At 42.8% G+C, this 17,094-nt stretch overlaps 1 long non-coding RNA gene across 4 annotated transcripts in view; it reads left to right on the forward strand.

Moving 5' to 3' along the window:
* Nucleotides 1-17,094, forward strand: part of LOC111246901 (uncharacterized) — a 96,418-nt gene that overhangs the window by 50,533 nt on the left and 28,791 nt on the right. For 3 of the 4 annotated variants that reach the window (XR_015324544.1, XR_015324543.1, XR_015324542.1), the window contains one exon: nucleotides 15,111-15,171. This is a non-coding gene — a long non-coding RNA (uncharacterized LOC111246901). Of the gene's footprint in view, nucleotides 1-5,655; nucleotides 6,258-7,027; nucleotides 9,720-10,190; nucleotides 11,390-11,517; nucleotides 11,655-15,110; nucleotides 15,172-17,094 lie in introns of all 4 variants that reach the window. The other variant, XR_015324541.1, reaches the window with a different exon arrangement.

A 17,094-nucleotide genomic window follows, 5' to 3' on the forward strand; every position in this document is an offset into this window, starting at 1 on the left:
TGCGCTTTGCGGAACCGTAATTGTCCGTTTACACTGCTTTAAGCGGATTAGATAGCATAAAGCACATCGGCATTATCGTTTGAGCCGGACAGTCTACCCAGGTCTGGCTTATTATATCGGCTTTTGTAGTCCACTTTGAGGCGCCGATGCCCTGCGGAGGGTTGTTTCGTTCGCTCACCTATTGGTTAATATTGTCAACATGGGCCTGCGGCACCCAAGCTGAATATCTCGAGCATTACGTCCGCCACCACTTCAAAAGGTTAGCTCCCAACACAAAACGTCTATGCCTGGACTCAAATCTAAATCACCACATGTCCGTAAAATTAAGAGGCAAAAACAACTCTATAATTGTGAAACCTATGGTACAAGCGAGCTATAGCCAGTCGTGCCTCTATTGCGTGGCTGAGTTTTCCGTCTACACCTAACTCAAGCACATGCCTCTCTAACCCCATAATACACCCCCGAAAAGCCGAATAATAGATGCTCTTTTAACATGTTGTTGGCGTTGTTATTCTTGACTAGGTGTCCTTGACTTTGGCAGCGCTAGGAATGGCCGTGTATTTTTTCTGCTGTTGCCATTGCCGCCGTGGCCACTTTAGGTGGGCTGTCAAGCCAATGCTCGACTCATTTGGTTATGCGACAGAGAGGTTTATTAACCCAATTTCGCTAGCCATTATTGAATAATTTGCGTGATCGGAGCGAAGGGAAAAGGAAACAACAGGCGGACTCTGTTCTCAAATAACATTCAAATCTTAATATACTACCGGCCGTAATTTCCTAGGAATGTATACATGGCTACATAAACATATGTGTACAGTTAGTTATCTGCTTTACGTCGATGAAAGGTTTTACATCACTTTTCTTTACGTTTTAGCTGCTAAAAGTAGCGTGCGACTGTACCGCCTTATAAAAAAGGCATTGGCTTCTTTTTACGACAATTTAAGGCTTTTATTTGACGCACTCAAACAGGTAGATCTACTTACCACCCAAGATGACAAAAGCTCACAAGATTTTCCACTCTAACGAAAAAAAAAAAATCATAATAAAAAATAGTAATTTGTGTACGATTTATGTATTATAAGAATGTATGTTTCATATACGACATGGATTAGTGTTATTGTAGGGGCATATGTGAAATTTGCAGAGTTTACCCATTGCTGTTTCCTTCTAGTTGTTTTTGGTTCGGCGGTAATGAAACAGTCGGGTAAAGACGAACCGTTGAAGCTCCTCAGTGTTCATTCGGGCGAGTAAACGAAATGCGGAAGTTCAAAAAGCAACAAACGCCAGCTAAAACGACGTTCGGTTTGTCTTCTCTCGGATTAGATAGCAAAAAAGATGACAAAGGCGACAGGAAACGTGCTACTAGTACTCTAGGGTCATCAAAGAAGTTTTCCAACAACCTATATGGAATAAAAAAGGGGGACGTGTAGTAAAGAGCCAGCGGTTGCTCATGTATCTGTCTAGGTAAATATATAGTAGGAGCACAAATACATTCTTAGCTTCTTTAATCAATGTTTAGTTTAATATAGTGTTTAGTCATCTCTGATCAATATAATTACCGCTGTGATCTTTAATATTTATCACGTCATTCGCAACTGTAAGCCAAGGTATAAGGGAGACTTGGTATAAACAAATAGAAATACAAATAAACATCCCAACGACTCGTTCACCCTCTTATTAGGGCGGAAGATAGTATCTCGCAATGCCACTGGCAATGAATGCAACAAAACGATTTTGTCACTTCCTTAAGTACCAATAAAGGGTTTAGTCCAGACTCTAATCACCTAACAACCCTGCCCTAAATCTTTTCCGAAGTTTGGCAAGCTTGAACTAAAATACTGTTTTTATCTATCAAGCAGTTTATCATCTATCAAGCACATAAAAAACGTTCTATTTATTTGTTTTGCGCAAGATCGAGCTGATTATTCGAGGTTAACTTTTGATGCTTTACGATCAGTGCTGGGGGCAAAAGGTCTCAGCTCCAATAACAAGGTGACACAGATAATAATGGTTTTTAATCTGAACAGAGACCCGTTTCTCCGCTTTCCGCACCTTTCTATAGCCGCAAAGAGATCAAAGTCACTCGTTAATTCGCCCTAAAGCGATCAGCAAAGCTTTTTTTACTGAAAGGTTCATTTGCCAGTCATGAAACTTCATCCTGAGACATCCATGTCGTTGATTACCGTAGACTAACTGTATTCGCAGGTCTAGCCATTTCTTAACGGTTCGAACAGGGCGCCAAATGGCGTTTTTCGAATCACAATTGCGATGTGTCAATTCTATTGTTGCCAATAGGAATAAATGATTTAGACTTCTTAGAACACCTAGCTTGATACACTCTATGTTTTGGTTTTTATGTCCAGTATCGCCGTTAGGCATTCCGTCAGACGACTGGCTGACTTCCAGCTATGGCGAAACGAACCTCGAACCTAGACCACAACATGTCTCTAAGGTTAGCAGGCAAATACGTGGCCCCTCACGGGAATCACCTAGTTTGATACTAGAACAAGTAAAGTGTTCGATTTTAGAGATATACCGATCTCAGGATGTGACTACTAAACCTATAAAGGTGGAATTTGAAAACTTTAATTACAGCTAATTTTCATGTACTTCACTTGCAAATCGCCGGAGACTTTTATGAGTACATATTTAAAAAAAGAAGACTATGGACCGCTTTATATCGTTTAAGATGTTTTCAACGAGATTCGAGCGCTATTTCTATGTTTATAGATTAGCAAATTCTTCAATTTGTCTTCTTAGAAGTTACGAGTTCGTAACATAGATTGAAAAATAAATTGCTATGAAAATCTGACGAAGGCCGATTTTTCAGTATGTTTTTATTTATTATTAGAAAACTTCTTCAGATCCGAAAAGAGCTTTTGCAGTAGATATTTCACATTGAAAATGCAGTGCGTATCTATTACTTGCAAGTTAAGTTCGAATTGCTCTCGTGGTAGAAGTTAAGCAGTTCGGCATTCAGTTTCGATTATTGATGACGAAACCGCAAACCTGTGCAGAATATAGCCCATGTTTTTCTTCAACCTACTTTGACCAGTTTGGTTTTAACTCCAGGCACGAGTAGCATTTTTGATATAGCGTAACGAACTCCTCTTTTTTCCCTTATTGGAAGCATCTAGTATTGGTTGCCGTGATGGGCCCTCGCAAAGTCAGCTTTGACTTGGTTTCTTGGAAGAAGTTTTTCATGCACCTCTGGCTTTTATGCTGTATGTGGCTGTTTTTATTGCACCTAAATATGATTCGCTGCCGATATTAGAAAATTTCTCTTTTACGCCTATTTATATGTGAATGTTTTTTTTCAGTTCAGCTTTCATGGGTATGCACCGTAGAAATTTAAGACTCGATCACGAAACCTTAGCTAATCCGTTATTATAGAGCGTCCAGGCATGTTCACACTCCGAGTTCGGTCAAAATAGTTACACGCGAATATTTGGATGGCCCTATTATTCTGAAGATATATGTCTCAAGTAGTAATACCACCGTTCCGGAATATATTAGAACATTTTGAAGGCCTTTTTACATCCAAAGGCTATTCACAATATCTTTTACAGCAGAACTGGGATTAGGATACCATTAGCAGCACACAAGGTAAATTTTTAATGCTGTATCAAGCGAACAGGCTAAATATATAAAAAGTAAAGGCTGCCCAAGAGTTTGAGGCGATCGTTCCGCTTCGGTCAGCCAGGAAACGCGGCTGTGTGGAGTGGGCAGCTAATGGCTATCCAGACTAATTGCAAAAAAAAAACGAAGAGTTTCGGTAGTGACGCTTTAAGTTGCTCCCACAACTTTCGTATGCTGCAGCTCTCTTAGCCGCTAGATTTCTCGCCTTGAGTCACTTTCTACTTCGTACCCTAAGAACCTATAATTTAGCCCTCCTATTCCCACTTTCGCGCTCTTTCCATTACAGCATCGTTCTAATAACTGAATCGTGTAAGTGATTACCCATAACGCATCTGTCTGTCGGGTGCATGGGTCTGCCAAGGCACAACTGGGGCACGAACAAGGCGAGAAGCATTAAGAAAGTTTGCAACTAAGATGGCTTTGAGATTTGTCTGCTTTGAGCTACTGGTAGAATCGCTGCTGTTCGTTTACGTGTTAACGAAATCCTATAGGGAACGTTCTTGGACTGTTCTCGTTCCTCAGTCGCTCTCTTCATCAGGCCCGGGGCTGACGCTTGGTCTCTGCTTATCACTTTAGTCTATCGCATTAGCCAGCAGCCTAAACAGCCCTCACTGAGTCAACTGGCTGGCATTGTCGGATACTTTCTCTTGGGCCGCTCGTCCCTTTGAGTCCGTCAAATTCTCCTTGACTTGTTGTTGTCTATGCTGCTTCTACAACTAGTTGCGTCGGCAGGCGACAAGGAATTCTGTTAAGACCGAAAGGCTCCTGTCTTTTTCCTTTAGTCTCTTTGACTGATTGTCATGCACTGTTTTCCCTCTTTTCTCGTCTTTTGTTACTTCCCATTGCCCTTTGTACCAGCCATGTTACCTACTGTTTTTCAGAGATCACACTAGTGCTTTTTTGTTATGCTCGAAACTTCTTTCTCCTCTCATTTTTCGTCTCTTTCCATCTCTCATTTTCCGTTCGCTAGCCCCTTTAAGTTATTTCTCTTCTTTATACGCAGACAGATTGTATGAAGATGGTGGATCGTTAGGCTGGCTGCTTGGTCGCTTAGCGTGAGGGTCAGCAAATAAGGCAGCGGGCGGTTTGTAGACGACCTAAGCAGAACGCGATCCCTGGTCTCTCTCTCGCTCACTCTCGATGGATGTTAAATCCGTCTTCCGATTATTTGCCCATTTTCCTATTTTACTCATCACTGTTCCGATTTCGCTGCTCGCCTCCTGGTCGTCGCTGAGCTAACAGTCAGCAATCCAGTGAGCGTTCTATACTTTAGGAACTAGCCTGCCCCAAGTCTGAGGTCCTTCTCGATTTATTTCAACTCGTCTGCTGGTTAGGCCGCAGTCGTTACCGCTACTATGTCCGCCTCCCTTCTTCGTTTCTAGTCGCTACCGGCCCCTCAGATCTAACGGCCGTTTTGCTCTAACAGCACCGACTTGGAAGATTATTGCAAAGGTCAAAACGGCCGAAGCCTGCAGTAGCGGCAATGAAGGATCTTGTAGAACCTTCCCATATCAACCGGCTGATCCTGCTGCTACCGACGAAGGCTATGGTAGAAGTGCGCGGCTGGAGCAAACCCTCGCCAGTTTCTTTGGTTCATTGAGATTTGCGAGAGCTGAAGAGCCCATCACAGAGGGGTGGTTATGATCCAAAATGCTTCTGCCTGCGCCCTTCAACGCCGTCGTACCGCTCGAAACTTTTCTCCTGTATCCCCGTCAGAGACCCTTTCGACCCCCTTATTCTTCCTGTGCGGCTGACAACGACAGTGAGTGAGGCATGTCAACTAGGCCAATATTTTCGCCGTCTCTTCTGGAGGAACTAATGAACGACAGAGTTTAAAACTAGTAAGTTAGCTGCGGGTTGTGTCATCCTCATACGTCAAGCTGAGAAACCAATGAAGAAAATGGCTCACAATTAGATAACCTAAGATCGCATATGCGCTCAAACGGACCCTTTGAGAGAACAAAGAGTTAGAAGGATTGCGATTTCATCAATTTCCATTGATCTGTTTTTAATCAGTTTCAGGTGATAGCGAAATGGATTGAAACGAGGGGGCAGAATATGTGGTTTCGGAGGCGAAGGGGGGAATATGTCCAGAAGTCAGAGAGTCAGAAGATGTAAGAAATTAGCTTCTGGTTGGTAGCATGTGGGTTACCACGAAGCGGGACAAGCTTTAGTAGCAAAACATGAAAGCAAGACACTATGAGACCCCATTCGTTACGTATCTATCGTACACCAGCCAACTGAAGCAAAAGACGACGGCCAAACTTGTAACAGCTATAACTGTAGCATTGGAAGTAATGGCGGTCGGAGCGTGGTAGTTGGTGTTCAGCTCGTCGAGGGGAGGCTACCAAAGGCTTGAGATGAGGAGATAAATATCTACAAGAAGTAAGAAACTTCTTGTAGATATTTATGGCGCAAATATGATCGTCGTAATTCTGGCTTACATAATAACGGAATAAGAATGAGAGAACTAAAAAGTCGAGCTATCAAGAAACGCTTTATCGAGACGCATCGTAACTGCTGAAATCGAAAAGTGATACGTACGGTCAGTAATCGTTTCTTCCACATGCAACAACGAGGAAGATGAGAAGTGAAGATAAAATAGCGTGTTCGTCGAGGTAGATATGCATACTTCATTTAGCCCTGTGCATTTTCCTTTCGCCTTATCGCAACCTTCCCGACAGATCAGCGTGTTATAGGACTCCATCGTGCAATGCATGGAACTTTCCCAAAGAGTATACGCCTTATATTTAAATGACGATATGTTTTTTCAAACGCTTTCCATGCGTCTGGGCCAAAAGCGCGACTCAGCAGACTATTTGTTCAGCTTCGCACAAAACGGTATTTCACGACTTGTCAATCGTACTGATTGCCATCGATAATCTTAAGTGTGGCTCCTATGCTGTTCTTAGACATTGCCGTACTTCATGGCCTGCATAAGTCTAGCATTGCTCAAAGTCTGATCACCCTACTATCGGTGGTCTAGCTTATCATACACCCAAAGTGGAGGGTCTGTTTTTTGCAGTCTGTGATTTCAGGGCGCCTTTTGTGTAACGGTTACATTATAGATTTGTCTATTGCCATATATAGTCCAATACATTCAGTCGTGTTTTTTGCACAGCCGGAAAGGAAAACCAATCTTTATCAATACGACTGTTCTAAGCGGGGGTCATCGTTCCAACTCTCCTCGCTATCTCCCACTAGCCATTTTTGGTTTTTGTTCCCATGTGACAAATTCGTCTTCTTTTTCGTCGTCGCGGTGCAATCGTGTATCTTCCCCGGTAGCGGTGGCTTTAGCCATTCTTATTATTGTTTCTCTTGTCATTGTTCATATGTATCACTCCGTACTCATGCAACTGATCTATACGTGCGTATATGTCGACTTCAGGTAACTGTTTGTTACTGGTAGCTAATTGGGCATCGGTAAAAGTTTGTGCGCGACGGTACTGCACATCTGTGGCATTCGAATGAGCTGCACACAGCAGAGATGATCGTACGGGTACTGCCAAATAGCCATGTGAATGTATTATTAAGAAAACTACCATAATGTAAAATAAAGAAACCGTTTCAAACCAGTCATAGGGAAAATGTTTAGAAAGGCTAATAGAATTGATCGGAAAAGCGCACAAGTAGACAGATACAAAAAAATCGGAGGAAAATTTTCAGAACGTCCGTTCTTAGCAAGAAACAAAAAACAAACTTTTGCTATTAGTAGCTTAAAAAACACGAAGCGGTCAAGTATTGTGAGCTGATCCCTTTGACAGGTTTTCAAAGTCAGCTTTCGGCATCGCTTCAAGGGCTGCTTGGAGACTCTTTGATAAACTCGCTTAGATTTTACACAACTAATCTTTAACACGGCGCAGTAACTATGCGAGCAGCCTCTTTTAAGACATTACCTTTTTATGTATTGTCATTGGACAAAACTCCCGTTTACGACCCGCCAACGCTGAGAATTGAGCCAGCGACGGCTGTCATGTCGCTCATCATTGCTGTGGTCATTGACGCAGAGAGATATATGTGCTAGCCAACGGGAAGCTTACTTTTAAGATGTCTTGACTGATATAAAATATTCAACTTTTATAAAATTCTATCAAGATTAGCCTAAAGAGAGGCCTGCCCTCTTTTTCAATGCTGTACGCCATTGTCTAATTTCAAAAGTCGCTTTTACAAAGCATAGGAGGAACATTGTGTGGGCTCAAGCGTAGAGTCCTCAGCGAAGAAAAAATTGAAATATTTGCGGCGCTTGGTAACCTGGTGTAGGTGAAGAGCAAATAGACACGCCAGGTTCAGGCTAGGTCGGATAGATAGCTTCTATTTATACTGGGCCCCTGTCGTTGCCACCGCAACCACCATTGGCTCCGTTCGTGCCCCTGGTTACGGACCGCGCTCGAAGTACGGAGATCTGCGTTCCTGTTCGGCTGCTGATGCGTTGTTGGGTTACTCCGGACGGATGGTTACTGTGACCATTTCCATCTTTCGCTATTCGTGGCTGTAGCTTACCAGCATCACAATCACCAGCAGTTGATGGGATCACTCCGTTCAAGGGGACCCCATCCAGACAGTCACAGCTACCGACGTTCTTGGCGTACGAGTTCGCTACTAGTTACACTTCGTCCGTCCGTTTTGCGAGCGACGGCCGAAAGAAAGGGCCAAAGTTGGCTCAATTGTACTGTTACCACTATTACAGCTATGACAGTCGAGGGATTCTTCTGTACCAAGCTGCTACTAGAATCAAGAGACTACTACTCCTCTGCAATCTAGAAGATCATAAAGCCCAGCTTTGCCAAGACAGGCGTCAAGCTTCCAATGTACCACCGAGGCCTTGTCCTATGTAAGATTCAGGTAGCTTTACATTGTACTTGAACTACTCTTGACCATACTTTTTTAGTCGCCTCGACCTTTTGACGTCACTGCGAATATTTATTATTATCTCTTTTACCGGCTACGATGCTAAGCGGGGTTCGAAGTGAAGCGTCTGATAGTCAAGCCTCTAGGCGCTGATAGTTAGCCATTTATAGCGAGAACAGTGATAATGTAATGTAGCTTTATGATTTTGATTATTCTAACGATTCTACTGTCAGAAGCGGGAGTAACGACGTTATTGAAAGAACGCACCGTCGAGCACAGTTTAACAGACAATTCATTAGACTTCAATAAAGGTCGTAAAATAATTAAGTGCGTGTCAATTAGACCTCTGAAAATCGTAAATTTTATCAGTAAAAATTTCCAACCGTTATTTTTTGCTGCCAGGAATCGCTTAGCTTAAGGGACGCGAAAATTTTATTTTACGTCCTCCGATTTTACCGTAATAGACCTTTGATATAGACATTGTTGAGAACTACAGATCGAAATAATGTTTCTACCAATATTCAATCAAGTTCCGCAATCAAATGCCGCCTGGTTTAAAAGCGTTACATACAGGTCCAATTAGCATTATAGACACATTGCAATTGCTTAGTGCAGGAAGCTAAACGCCGTAAAAGATATATTATCGTTAGAGGGTATTCTAAAGTTACAGTGTTTATTTTATTCAGATGGCCAGTCATGGTATGGTAAAAACATCCACAGGAGGGTACATACGTAAAAACGAGCGGGCGGCAGGGGAAATATGTATCGAACTCGTGGATCTACTGCACCTTGAACTGTTCGCCTTGTCTGCATCGCCTTTTATTTATTTATTTTGAAACGGTTCTACTGTTAAGACTGATTGCAAGAAAAGTCCATTGAGCGCATTCGACAATTTCACGGGCTGCCTGTCACATGACCATGCTGACAGTCATTCCGGTGCGAGAAGCTGGCAACACATCTTTGCATTAATATCGTTTCTCAGAACAGCTCGCTACCGGATTTGGCTTGTAGCTTGGCTGAGTATGACGAAATAGATGACTTGTCTTTGTCTGCGCTACTGCGTGAGACTGGTTTGCTGTTGACATAGGACATAGCCGTAGATAGCCGACGCTTATACGGAGGCCGAGCGAACGAGCCGGGAAAAGGCTGTTGTCGTCTGCAGTTTTGGTCTGTCATAAAGATCTGGTGCTGGCCGGCAGCGGGCGTGTGGAGCGAGCCTCTTCGCAAATAGAGTAAGTGTAAAGGATGTGGTAGGCGCACCCAAATGCCACCACTGCCAATGACAATTGCAGCCGATACGGCGCTGTGTTCGGCCAGCGAAGATATACTGTAAATGATGTATCTCTATTAGGGACCTGCGTTTCGAGCGTACATGATAGTAGCACTGGGAATAGTTGTACTCTTGTTTTCCTTCTCTTTTTTCTTGCCAGAGAAAAGTTCAGGCGGTGAGAAAAGAACAATGGGAAGGAATCTTTGTTTCTTCCAAGTAAAATCGCAGACCAGCACAGAATCTGAACGGACTGCTCCTATTGTACCAGCAACCTAACCTTGCCAGAGTTTCATGCAAATTAAAAAAAATTGAATTAGTAGGCTCACTCCGTCATTCGAGGGTGGTGCAGCACAGATGTGGTTTTCGTGCTATTCCTCATATAGATGTAAACGTGTTTTTACTAAACGAGAAATGATAAAATTTCTATCCGCAGTTACGCGTTCGGATCCGTTCTAGGCAGCGCTTCCCTAGCGGACTTCACAGTTGGCCTGACCCATTTAGAGCAACAGGAATCGAGACCACCCAGAAAGCCTCATGCACTCGTCCGACGTCTTCCTGAATACCATGTATCTCTATGGGTGTGTATGTGCATGATTGTTGTGGAGGGTTAGCGACCTCTGCCTTCGGGATGGTCGCATTGTGACGGTGAATGGGCGTTCAGGAGCACGGTGCTTGCTTATTAGCCCGTGAGTCCTTACGTCTGCTCTCCACGGAAGTTAAACGTAACCTGGCGGTATCGGTTGTCTGCACAAGGCTCTCTGTAATGCCGAAGCAAGTCTACATCATTAGTTAGACCTTCGATGCAAAAAGCACACGGGAAATGGCAGTAATCTTCAACGTAGATGTTTGAGTAAAGGTCCTGGCGAAAGGCGAAGCAACGTGACGATTTATGGTCGTCGTGACCGCGTCGAAAAAACAGCACCTGTTCCTTTCTTTGAAACTACCTCCCAGCAATTAGACAGACATTCAAGATAATAGCGTACATACGAACAGTCTAATCAAATTTTTTTCAATCAACTTGAAAAAGCCAACTTGATTCAAGTAACATATAGCTGTAAATCACCATATAATTGAGAAGGTAGCTAAGGGGACTGGCCACTACTCATAATTATAGTAAAATCTAACAGAAATGAAACGAAAGCTTGCGTAGCAGCTTTTTAAGACGTTTAAACAGTAGGCAAAATCGGTTTGCCCTACTTCCGTTAATTTGACTATCTTCAAAAACACCCATCTTTGACTTTGTTGTACTAGGTAAATGTGAATGACTTGTTGTTTAATCAAAGCTAGAGTGTTTAACAACGAATCGTTGGGATCGAGACTTTTGTAACCCATCTATATGTATCCAGAGACGTTCGGCGATTGCCTCAGCTGCAGCTTTTTCAGACCTTTTCAGCCTTTGCGGACGCAAAGGCCACAATAATCTTCAGAGAAAGCCTTGGAAAAACGAATGTTGTCACAACAAACCGTAGTGTGTGACGTCAGATGGCTTAATGGGGGGATTGGGAGGTGATGGATCGCGGCTGAAGTGCGTAATTCGACAAAGTTGTGTGCTGTGATGGTGTTTCCAACAAACAGATTTAAAGACCATGGAAAAGAACCGTAGACACGGCGCTAAAATTGCCCAGGAGCTGGGTACGCTGTAGCTACCATTTTACTACAAGTTTGTTGCAGTTATAAGTGATCTCGTAAAAGTAATGCCAAAATCAAAACCGACTTGTATAGCCGCTTTGCCCTTCAGTAAATCTTTATCTTGCTTTTAGGTTGGAAAGGTTAAGCTGCCACAAGCGTAATTTTTATGGCAAGTACGCAGCAGCCGGTTGGCTACGCTAAAATAAGCTCATCTGTTCGTCTTCGCCAGATAAAATGATACGGACATCAAAGTAAAATGGCACCAAGAGTGAGTACAGCGTAGAAAAACACGGTAAACGAGGTTTTAAAAGGGATCGCCTACTAACTATTGGTGTGTGTGTGTGTGTGTGTGTGTGTGTGTGTGTGTGTGTGTGTGTGTGTGTGTGTGTGTGTGTGTGTGTGTGTGTGTGTGTGTGTGTGTGTGTGTGTGTGTGTGTGTGTGTGTGTGTGTGTGTGTGTTGACTTTCCAGTAATAACTCGCGAACTGGAAACATCTATAATTCGATTATGCTTTTTGTCTCTCTTTTGACTGCTCCACCCACCGCCGTCGCCAAATTCAACGGGCAGTCGGCCATAGTTCTTGGGTGAGAGCGGAAGCAGTAATAAGTAGGGGGTAGGGGAGGGGTCCGATGTTGGCCGAGAGTAGTGTTCTCGAGCGAAAAAGGTATGGTAACCCCCTAAGTGAAGGACAGGAACATCATTGGGGTGGAATTTGACTACTCCAAAGCGTTAGCAGTATTTTGTCGATTGTCGGAACGCACGAGTTGCTTGTGCACTAGGCTGGAGTTAACAGGATACGAAGTATCCTAGGTTTGTCTCAGGTTGAAAGGTAGAGCAATAGAAAGCTGCTAGACAAAGGAGACCTTGAAATTGGTCAGCCAGCTACAGTTGTTGTTGTTGTTGTCAAGTGCACTCAGACTTGCCCGAGGCAGACAAGTCCGGTTTATACAGAAACATCGTGACATTCGGACGGGAAAGTTCATTGTGTGAGAAGACATTTGTCGAACGAAACAAAGTTATACTGATGTAAGATGAACTACACATCGTCTGACTGCGTCGAGATTTTCAGAAAAAGGCCACTATTATGGAAACATATATGCATGATCGTATATAACAGGAACTAAACGGCATAAATATATACGTAAGAAGCGGTGAGTAAGTAGTATTTAGCTATGTTATAATTCGGCGTACACTGAAATACATAGTCATTTTTTTAAAAGTCACCTCATCCTTACAAATAACACTATAGAACCGTTGACTTTAAACCTTCCGTAAAGAATAGCAAAAATTTCATGGTCGATTATGCTACATGAGACCTTAGCTATAGCAGCCTTAATTTTTAAAGCTTTGCCCTGAGTGGGCGCGTTTGTTATCTTTTGTAAAAGCAGTACTGCTATTGACGAATCAGCAGTATAAAAAGCGCTGAGCTTATAGCGTAGGAGTCAACTTCAATAGATTTCTGTTAAAGTCAAAGTCTTATAGCGTATGAGATTGAATAGATTATATTCAATATATGCCTGTACACGTGACGTTGTTAGTAAAGACCTTCTTTATACAAGTTTTGATCCGAATGTCAAGTTCCGGAAACGAATATTAGTTCTTCATCGCCAGAAAAGTTAATGCGCCACCTAGGATTATTTGTTGTCACATTTCTTAACATATTCAACCTGTCGAAGTTCAAACCTGATGCAAAAGCAATGTATTTCCTTTATCACCAGTTGTTTATTTTAAATACTATGGCAGTAACTTCCTGGATAGTTTTCATAAAGCAACTACTATGGCGAGGAAGATCCAATTAAGATAATTTGTGTTTTGCAGTTATGTAACTTGGCTAACATAATGTATCAGCAAACATACCGCTCGATAAGAACTCCTCTACTTTGTATAACATAAGGCATCTACGTGTTGTGTTAGAATCCTACACATAGGTCTCGTGCATTCGTGCTCAACGATTCATGTATGCGCAAAATGTGCTAAAGTACTTTTATGAGCGTACCTCGAGACGTCCACGGGTCTCCTTCTTACCGACGTCCACAGGTTCGATGTCTTCACGTATTTCACATGTTGAAATATACTGATGTAGGGCCCTGGCGCCTGTATCAGCCCATGCGAGTCAGCATTGTTTTAACCAACTAAAAAGTACTTTGTTTGTTTGCTACTTAATCGCTATCATTTAGACATCCTATTTCTCTTCTTTCTCAAAGTGTATGTCCCACCCTTTTAAAAAAGGCTCGTACTCACCATCCATTTGAGTTGGGCATTTAGCACTAGTGCGTAAGTCTGCCTTTACCAGTTGCCAATACTAGATCGTTCTCGGGACAACTTACCAAAGGCCTTTTTTATGGGCGGCTGATACACAGGGACATGGAAAACTAAAGTCTAATGTTGGAGTGACCATTATTTTTTGGTGCAATGATAGTAGCCGTAGCGGTGTTTGTAGCGATGGCTGGAGAAAGCATAAGGTCTAACGATTCGAGCATATGGGCCAGTAGATCGCTGCGGCCAGTTTCACTACAGTACGGTTGCACAGCAGTGACCCCCTTTGTCAACCCCGGCCTCAACGGCCTCGCTTGCTACTGGTTTTGCCGCTTGAAGCTAGCTCCTATGAGTCGGCGGCCGCGAATCCTGCATCGCATTTCCGATACCAGATATCCAGGAAGCACAAAAGATAGCAAAGATATGAGGAGAGGTCTATTATGCCGACCCAACCCAATGTCACAAGCGTTGGTACCTCTCAGGCTTTGGCCCCTATTTCTATAGCATTTCTATAGCAACGGTAGCAGCAGTGCTACGAGTTAGACGCTCCAGACGACCGATCCACAATACAGCGCATGACGGTGCCGTCCGACCGCTTTTTTCTAGAATGATATTGCTGCTACACAGCTGCTTACCAGTGCTCTTCTGACAACGAACAGAATACGCTGAAGTGAATGGGTGACAGCAGCGACGACGGTAGTCGGCATAGTTCGGGTCGACGGCTGTCACTATCCGATTTGGAGACTTAATCAGTAACACTGGTGATCTGATGAACCGACAGTGCGGCGGAGCAAAGAAAGGAGACCGGCGCCACTACTAAAACTGTTTCGTAGTACTTTCGACCAGCGTCAATGAGGATAAGAACGCAACTTTACGTTTCCTTATCCCTCTTCACCGCCCCTAGGCGCGCAACCCATTTTTGGAGCATACTAAGAGCGCAGCAGGCGTGTCTACCAAACTAGCTAAGAAGTCAACTATGAAAGCACCCCGTCTCCGTTCATGGTTTAGGCAGGTTCGAAGCACGCTACTGCAGTGGTAATCTTAGACCCTTTTAAATGTTGCGTTCCTCCCAATCACTTTTTTTTTGCTTTTTACCCTCAACTTATATATATATATATATATATATATATACGTACTTCTCTCCAAAAATGACACTTTACGAAGCCTGCGCAGTAAATTTGCAAGACATTAAAATCCTTGTCACTCAACAAATAGCGGTTTATCTGATGTTGAACGAGAACAATAAAAACAGTATTGATAATTACATTATGACCGTGAAATAATTACATCATTGATTACAGAGTCATCGCTCAGTTATAGTTCAATGTTGACGTACCTACTTACAAATCCTTAGGATACGTGTTAACTTCGAGATGCAAACTGAGACAGACGCAATCTGTTTTGCGTCCGAGGTTCTATCTGAAACAACGTTTAGCCGGACATAAAAATGGAATCGCTTTTTTTTCAGATTCATCCGCCTTGCTCGTTTGTCCGGTCGCCAGCCAACGAGGCTTTAAAAACCATTGAAAGTAAGTTATAAGTCCAGCAAGCGCGCACTACCGGAACTTGTGGAACGTCGACATTGAAAATTCATTGGCTAGAGCGTGAACGATATTTCTTAGTACATTTACCGCTGTAGTCATGCTTTCTTCTATTCTGCCATAATTATGAACATATCTTGGATCGGTTATGGGCTACCCAGTTGGATAAGCCCTCTATATGGAACGACAACGATGACGCAATGCTCAACTCCTATGGCAATTTCAAGGCTTTTGAGCTTTCGAGAATCCTCGTTTGACTTTGAGCTTCTCGTCTTGTCGATGCAATCGGGATATATAAAAAGAATAATGTCTTTTATTCATATGAGTTACTTGTACAGTCAGAATGTCACCGCAGTGCCTCAAAGGAAGAAAATTCAAAGTCGGGTGGAATAACGGTCATGGAGGTCAAGCCAATCATTATCAAACAGGAAAATAGGACGAGATATTTTTGTTGTTCCTCTTTTTTGAGAATTTCTGCAAGCACAAGAGATTTGTATAGCTTAAATGACAGAGCTGACAAAACGGCATTAGCTGATAACTGCTCCAGAGTCAAAGTTTGGCTGGACCGGAAATGTGGCAGATTCTAGTTGAATTCTGTAGACGACTGACACGACCAGACCGAATGCGGCTATTTCTGCTGCTGGCATTGTGGAAAGACGGCGCCATGCGTCTGGTTGTCTTCCTTTCATCGTTAGTTTATTCCATCCGTTTCCAGCCTTACGAAGGCAATAGCGAGCAAATGAGTTTGTGCCTATATGCCCAGACAGGCGACACCCATAAAGGCAGCTAGTGAATGTGAAAAGTGTATATTTTTTTTATCAAAGTCAATTGTGGTGCGTTTCTGCTACAATAAAATTGTCTCCATTGCTGTCCGTGTTGCTGATGCGGCGACAGGCTGGTGTCACAGCAGAGTCCTAGGCAGTCCAGCAGGAAAACCAGGACAACTAGTCGAAAACAGCGCGACGCTCAGAGAGGTGACAATTGAATGAGGCTCAATGACAACAACCTCGAACCGAGTGCAAACAAAACAAAACAGATATCTCTACCTACGCAAGTAGCCATCCACATCACCACGTGCCTGATAAATGCATGAAGATTTCGAAAGGCCAATTGGCTATTTCGTCATCGTCCTTTGATTAGAGTTAGACAAACAAAACTATATAAACTTCAACAAACAATTATACCCATGTATACAGCCGTGAAAAACTACTTTCTAATCTTTATTTGACTTAGTCAATTACTATGACGATCGTAAATCGGCAGAGACGCTGCTAATTACAGACAAACTTTCCCTATCCTTCTGGATTATGAGGATCAACCATTTTTCTACTGCCTTCTCAGATCAATAACTAATTAATCACTCATTTAACTAAAAATGTACTGTGGAAAAGAAACGTATTTTCCTCTAGTTCATTATAGTTATTAGCCTACCTTCATGATAATTAACTTAAGTACATCTATTTATATTCGAACTAAGTGATAGTTGTACTACAGTTGAAGAGATCTATGACGATGATGGGTGATATAGTGATTTGAAAATACTTCACAGTCGTCACTGTAGCTTGCTGATACATAGCAACTATGTCCAAATAGAGAAGTGACTAAGCAGACGTTCATTCCACATGGCCAATCGAGGTCATCCGTGCCCTGCAATAACCTGACGACCTAAATACATAATACACACGGCGAAGCGAATATCGGTATCGGTGAACTTCTGAAGTGCTACTTCTATAAAAACGGACAAGGTATAATGTGTAATTCAATCAGGCCCATACAGCCTCCTTCACTCTTTTAATCCATTCAACACTATTCGGATTGGCATTCGATTTGTTTCACACATTGACCAACGCTGGAGCTGTAGACTGTTGCGTCTATGCTTTTATTTTCTATACGGAACATATGTATGTACAT

Source organism: Varroa destructor, unplaced genomic scaffold, assembly GCF_002443255.2.
Source record: "Varroa destructor unplaced genomic scaffold, Vdes_3.0 BEIS01000003.1, whole genome shotgun sequence".
In the NCBI taxonomy this organism is placed as follows: domain Eukaryota; kingdom Metazoa; phylum Arthropoda; class Arachnida; order Mesostigmata; family Varroidae; genus Varroa; species Varroa destructor.